The following is a 6,530-nucleotide window of genomic DNA, read 5'->3' as shown; positions in this document are numbered from 1 at the left end:
AAAAAAAAAAGCTCAGTGCTTGTCCCCAAGGCCACATCAAAAGAATGAGAACAAGTGGTTAAGGAAAAGGCAAGTGAGGAGAGTGGTGGTCTCCCATCCCAGAAAACAGAGAAATACAGAACTTTTAAGGGAATATTTTCAGCTTCAGGATATTGTATAGTTGTATAGTTGATGGTTTTGATCAACCCCATCTCTGCCAAAGACAATCAAATGACTCTTGCCCACACTGACTTCTTAGACTTCTTCCCTGTACCTCCACCTACCTGGTTGTATGTTGAGCCATTTCCTGTTGTACAAAGAACAAGGACCTCCCCTTCCCTTCCTGACAAGTGGCCAGAGGCAGGGATGCAGGTTTTAATTCTCAAAAAGAGTGAGGGTGATGAAAAGAGATAGTATTTTTAGCCTTTTCAGGCTGTTATCGATGTTACATTAGCAGCAGACTTAGAACCAGGAGTGGGAAAAACTTAACAATAGCCAATGAAAAAGGTGAAGGAGAGAGTTATCATTTCATGCCTTCTCAAGGGGAAGAAAAGCTGAAAGCAATAAGACACAACAAAAGTTGAACTTCTGAGATAGAGATCTGAGAAGTTTCAAAAGAAGTAGATTATAGAATTAGAATTAAAACCTCTTGTCATTTTATTAATAACAAAGTAATATTTTAAGAGAACCTTGTTACGGTAACCTAAAAATTTCCTTTAAATTATGGCCAACTTGATCACATACAAAATACCTTTACAAATTTTTATAACTTACATAGATCATCTTTATATCTCTCTCTCCTACTTACTGGTTTTTATCTTGCTTTATAAACATGTTTAAATAATGTCCAAATTAAAAAAAAAACTTCTTATTGTTTTGAAACTTTAGAATTTATTAATGTATTTACACAATTTATAATCTTTAAGCAATGGTCTCATAAATATGGACTATAACTTTACATATACTAAGTAACAAATACTTATTTTTCTGCACTAAAATACTTGGGTTAAATAACTGAGAGCATTTACACACTTTATTTACTTTTTCTCTTCTTCCTCTTTTTTAAACTATGACTAGTCAGTTTAGAACATATGCAATCCAATTTATTCCAGGCTGATTCTCTACCATACTGATCATAAGAGCTCATTTTAAAAGGTGTGAATAATGTGTTTGGTGACACATACATAATAGGGTCAGAGGCAAATGCCAGGTGAGCTAGGCATCTACTGTTTATCGTTATTAATCTCCTGTATGCATCCTAGGCTAATATATTCAATGGAATGTGCTTCAGAGATGGCAGAGATCAAATTGTTTCCATCAGTGTTATAAATAACCCATTATGGCTTCAAATAATTGCCATCTCTCCACGATTTTCTACCACATTTTAATTGATACAACCCCCTCTAACAGTGGAAACAGAAATAAGAAAATTACAATCTCCACAAGGTCTTTTTTACCCTCCACAACCATGAAAGTGCTAATTTTCCCTTTATAAATGTTCCATACAATCTTGATTACAAAACTACTCAACAAGGGCGGCATCTGTGGCTCAAAAGAGTAGGGCACTGGCCCCATATGCCAGAGGTGGCAGGTTCGAACCCAGCCCCAGGCAAAAACTGCAAAAAAAAAAAAAAACTACTCAACAATGTAATCCTACCATCCATACAATTATACCTTCCCTTTCAGTAAGGTCAAAAGCCAATGATGTAGTCCCTTTGTATATACCAGAAATTCATTGCATAACAGAAGTCCGTAAACTGAAACATTGGTGCAATCTTCAAAAAGAGAACAGAACCAGTCAATTTCCCTGAATCTTTTTTGCATGAAGAAGACTCAAGACCAGCTAGGTGAAAACTGGTGGCAGGGACCCCAGCCCTTCAGGACCACTGCTTCATCATCATCTGAGAAGCTGAAGCTCAGTCAACAGCAGCTCCTCTTTGGCTCTGAAGGCTGTCTTCAGAATTTGAAGCCCTTACTGCCAGATGGCAGGTTGGCGCCAGAGGATGGAATTCTTCAACTAATTTCTAAAAAAAAAAAAAAAAAATTGTTCATTTATGTTTATAGAGTTTTTTGCACTGGTCTCTATAAAAATTGCATGAATGGAGTGGGCATAGTCCTTAGCATCTATCTCCATGACTTCTCTTACAACAATAAGATCACACTTATTTCCTGCAATGGCCACTACAATATTAGGTGAGCCATGCTGTCTAAGCTCTTTTACTCAATTCTTTTTTTTTTTTTTTTTTTTGAGACGGAGCCTCAAGCTGTCCCCCTGGGTAGAGTGCCATGGCATCATGCTCACAGCAACCTCCAACTCCTGGGCTCAAGCGAATCTCCTGCCTCAGCCTCCCAAGTAGCTGGGACTACAGGCACCCGCCACAACGCCTGACCATTTTTTGGTTGCAGCCATCATTGTTGTTTGGTGGGCCCGGGCTGGGGATTTGAACCCGCCACCTTAGGTGTATGTGGCTGGCGCCTTAGCCGCTTGAGCCACAGGCGCCGAGCCTACTCAATTCCTTAATGTTTAAAATGTCTCTTTTTTTATGATACCACAGATGATTATAGCTGTAGCTGACTCTCAATAGTACATTGGTGCTAAGGCACAACATCTTTCTTGTCCAGCTGTTTCCCAGATTAGGTATTTATGTACCTCATTTTGGTATTGGACAATCTTGGTCGTAAAAGATGCCCCTATTGTTGGTTCAATGTTAGTATCAAAACTGGCTTCCATGAACTGCCATACAGTACTGGATTTACCCACACCCATATCTCCCAGCAGACACACTTTGAGTTCCCTCAGTGCCATGGCCCAGGAGCCAGGGCCTGAGCCAGTCACCACCCTAAGCTGAGGAGCGAGAGGCTAAGTCCAACATGAGCATCCCCTGGCGCTGCCACCACATGGCCCAGCCTGGTCTGCTAAGAGCACCTAGGCCACCCCCACGCGTCCTTTGGCCCTGGGCTCTGCCAGTCTGCTGCCAGCCTTGTGGGGCCCACCTCAGTAGCCTGGGTGCTGCCGCAGCTTTCTGGGAGCCACCTCTGCCTCCATCTTTGGACCTAAAAAAAAATCTTTTTAATGATTGTATGCCCATTTTATATTTTTTCTATAAAGACATACCTTACATATAATTTTTTCTGCTTTCTTTATATATATGATCACAATCACAAATTCGAACTTCTGGTAGCCCAAAACTTAGTGAAAACCTAGAAAGCAAGAAATCTTGAATTGGGCAGCACCTGTGGCTCAAAGGAGTAGGGCACTGGCCCCACATGCCAGAGGTGGCAGGTTCAAACCTAGCCCCAGCTAAAAACTGTGAAAAAAAAAATCTTGAATTGTCTGTCATAAGCATTTATCTCATTTACATTTACCTAAATTAGTTTAGCAGTTTACTTAGATTCTAGTTATCATTTCATTTTCCTGTTAACCATTTTGATACCCTGTGAATATTAAATATACAACCAAAATGATTAATTGTGCCCTTAATAAAGCTATTCAATGTCTAAACAAATTTAATATCAAAAAATATTTTCCTAAACAGGCCAGGCGTGGTGGCTCAAGCGTGTTGTCCCAGCGCTGTGGGAGGTGGAGGCAGGTGGATTGCCCTGAGCTCAGAGGTTCCAGACCAGCATGAGGCAGAGTGAGACCCCATCTCTACCAAATAATTGCCGGGCATTCTGCCAGGTGCCTGTAATCCTAGCTGCTTGGGAGGCTGAGGCTAGAGAATCACTTAAACCCAAGGACCCAGGGGTTGGTGGAGGTTGCTGTGAGCTATGATTCCACAGTACTCTACTGAGGGTCACAAAGTGAGACTCTGTCTCTATAAAAAAAAAAAAAGAAAATGAAAGCAAAATTAATATATATATATATTTTTTTTCTAAACAAAATTGTGGGAAAAGGAAAACAATTTTAAAATATAGACCAAGAAATAATCACAAAATACAGTTTTAATTAATACTTTTAAACTTTAAAAAATCTACCAAGATAACAGGCGTAAGTATTCTGGTAAGACTTGACATTTTGTAGGTTCTATAAATATTGTAGTTCTAGAACACTGCTAAAATCTGCTAAAAGATTTTAACTAATTAGAACTTTATAAAATACAAAATTCCAAAATAAAATTTATTGACAAGACATCACCTGACAGTACACCAAATAAACCTCTAACACTAATCCTTAGAATCTCTAATAATGGCATGAAGTCAAAATTATTTTACATACGAATCAAGAGCAAGCTATTTTAAAAGCAATCTAAGGGGCAGTGCAAGGTGGCAGCCTAGAAGGATCTCCAGGCTGGCCTCTCCCAAAAAGGCAGGGAAAAGAGCAATAACCCAACCATATTTGGTGGAGGAAGATGCCTATATTCATCCCTGGGAGCTCAGCGAGAAAGTGGTGGATTGCAGGAGACAGCCAGAGGTCTAGAGCTGTGTAGGACTGACAAGGCAAGTGCAGGAGGGCAGGGACCTATTGCCTGGCCCTCCCACAGAGGTCGGGACTGGGAGGGAATCCGTTTTGAAATTTGTGAATATCAGGGTAAGGGGCATCGGAAACCCTTAGAAAGATTGGACCAGTAGGCAGACTCAAATAGCTTACAGCTATAGGTCAGAATACTGGATGGAATGGATTTCCATCAGCTTGAGGGCTGTCTGGGCAGCCACTGCAGGAAGATCATCTAAGCTGCTACCTGTGCTGCCATTGTGAGAAGGTCTTCCATGCTAGCTAGGCCCCCATTGCAGGAAGGTCCGTCTTCAATGGCCTAGTACACAGCATGCCCCGGCCTGTGTGCCAAGCATGGGCATCCATTCCTGTGGCAAGCTGAGTGGCTACTGCACCCGCCCCCCGCCCTGAATTTTTGTTCAGGGCACTACTAGACTTGCCTCCCAAGGACTCTGGAGAGCGTTAAGACCACAACCCAGGGGGGACTAAATGCTGAGTTAACAATCAGGCACTCAACACAAGGCAACTAGAGAGGGGTTTCTGGCCTGTGTTCTCCATTTACTAATACCACAGCGCCACCTGGTGTAGTGGCAATATATTACAAGATGCATATGTTAATATTGCCCCTTCTACAATTTTCTTATTTTAATTTTTTAATTCTATTTTTATTAGCGCTTTTTTTCCTATTCTTTCCCCTTGTGTTCTTGAGGTGGTATGTATCTGTGGTTTTTGATTTGTTTTATTTTGTTTTGTTTTATGCTAGTTTGTGTGGTTGGTTATATTCTTAATCTCCAATTTTTACTTTATTCAAGAGCAAAGGTTCCTGTATGTTTGTTACATAATCTCAACCCTATTTAGTCCCTCTTTCTATTTTTACTGATATCCTTTTTTCTCTCTTTTGGTAGAGATTTTTCCACAATTCTCATCAAACTTAATCAAATGAAAAGAAAGGGAATTTAAAATATGAATGATAAAGACAATAATAAGAATAGATGAGAAAGTGGAAAATACAACCCAAAGATGGATGAATGATATGAAGAATAGAGAGAAGATATGATAAAGCTTAAGGAAATGAAGGAGACAATCAAGGAATTGAAAGATGAACTAGAAAGTATCAAAAATAAATTAAACCATGGAGAAGAAAGAAACTCAGAGCTAGAAGGTAACGTTCATGAATTAACACAGGTAAGTTAAAGAGGAAGAAAAGAAAAAAACTCAGAGCTAGAAAGTAAAGTTCATGAGTTAACACACGTAGTTAAAGAGGAAGAAAAGAACATAGACAAAGGAGAACATTCACTCAGAGAATTACAGGACTTCACAAAGCACTCAAACACACAAACAACAGGGATCCTTGAAGAGTAAGAAGATTGTCAAAAGGAATGGAAGCCCTAATGGAGAATATCATCAATGAAAACTTCCCAAGTTTCACTAAACATTCTGATGCACTCCTTTAGTTGGGCTATTGAACCCCAGGTCATCTCAACACAAACAGACCCTCTCCAAGACACACTGTGATGAACCTGCCCAAAGACAAGACAAAAGAGAAGATTCTAAAAGCATCCAGGAATAAGCACCAACTGACCTACAGGGGCAGAGCCATTAGAGTGACAGAAGATTTTCAGCTGAAACTTTCCAAGCCAAAAGAGAATGGTCATCCACCCCTAATGTCCTTAAACAAAACAATTTTCAGCCCAGAATTCTGTATCTTGCTAAATTAAACTTCAAAAATGATGGACAAATGAAATCTTTTGCTTACATGCAAACAATCAAGAAATTTGTCACAAAAAGACTACAGGAAATACTTAGACCTGTTATCAACATTGTCCATCACAACAGACTACTAGCAAGGTAAAAACACAGAAACAAAAGATCAAACCCAGCGTGGTGGGTGGGCAGAGCAAGATAGCGTAATACAAGGATCTCTAGGGTGACCTCTCCTAACAAAACAGGGGAAAAAGTGATAACCCAACCATATTTGGCAGGAGGACCCTATCTGGATTCATCCGTTGTGGGGGACAGTGGTGGACTGCAGGAGACAGTGGGAGGTTTAGAGCTTGGAGGACTGACACAGAAGGCAAGTGTGTGGGAATGGACAGAGACCACTAGCTGGCCAGCCCTC

General features: G+C 40.2%; 1 pseudogene; it reads right to left on the bottom strand.

Moving 5' to 3' along the window:
• Nucleotides 1-1,899: 1,899 nt before the first annotated feature.
• Nucleotides 1,900-2,785, bottom strand: LOC100952878 (annotated as a pseudogene).
• Nucleotides 2,786-6,530: the final 3,745 nt, after the last annotated feature.

The sequence above is a fragment of the Otolemur garnettii genome, unplaced genomic scaffold, assembly GCF_000181295.1.
Source record: "Otolemur garnettii isolate 467f Iridium unplaced genomic scaffold, OtoGar3 scaffold00153, whole genome shotgun sequence".
Classification (NCBI taxonomy): domain Eukaryota; kingdom Metazoa; phylum Chordata; class Mammalia; order Primates; family Galagidae; genus Otolemur; species Otolemur garnettii.
This window is presented reverse-complemented; position numbering and strand designations above follow the sequence as displayed.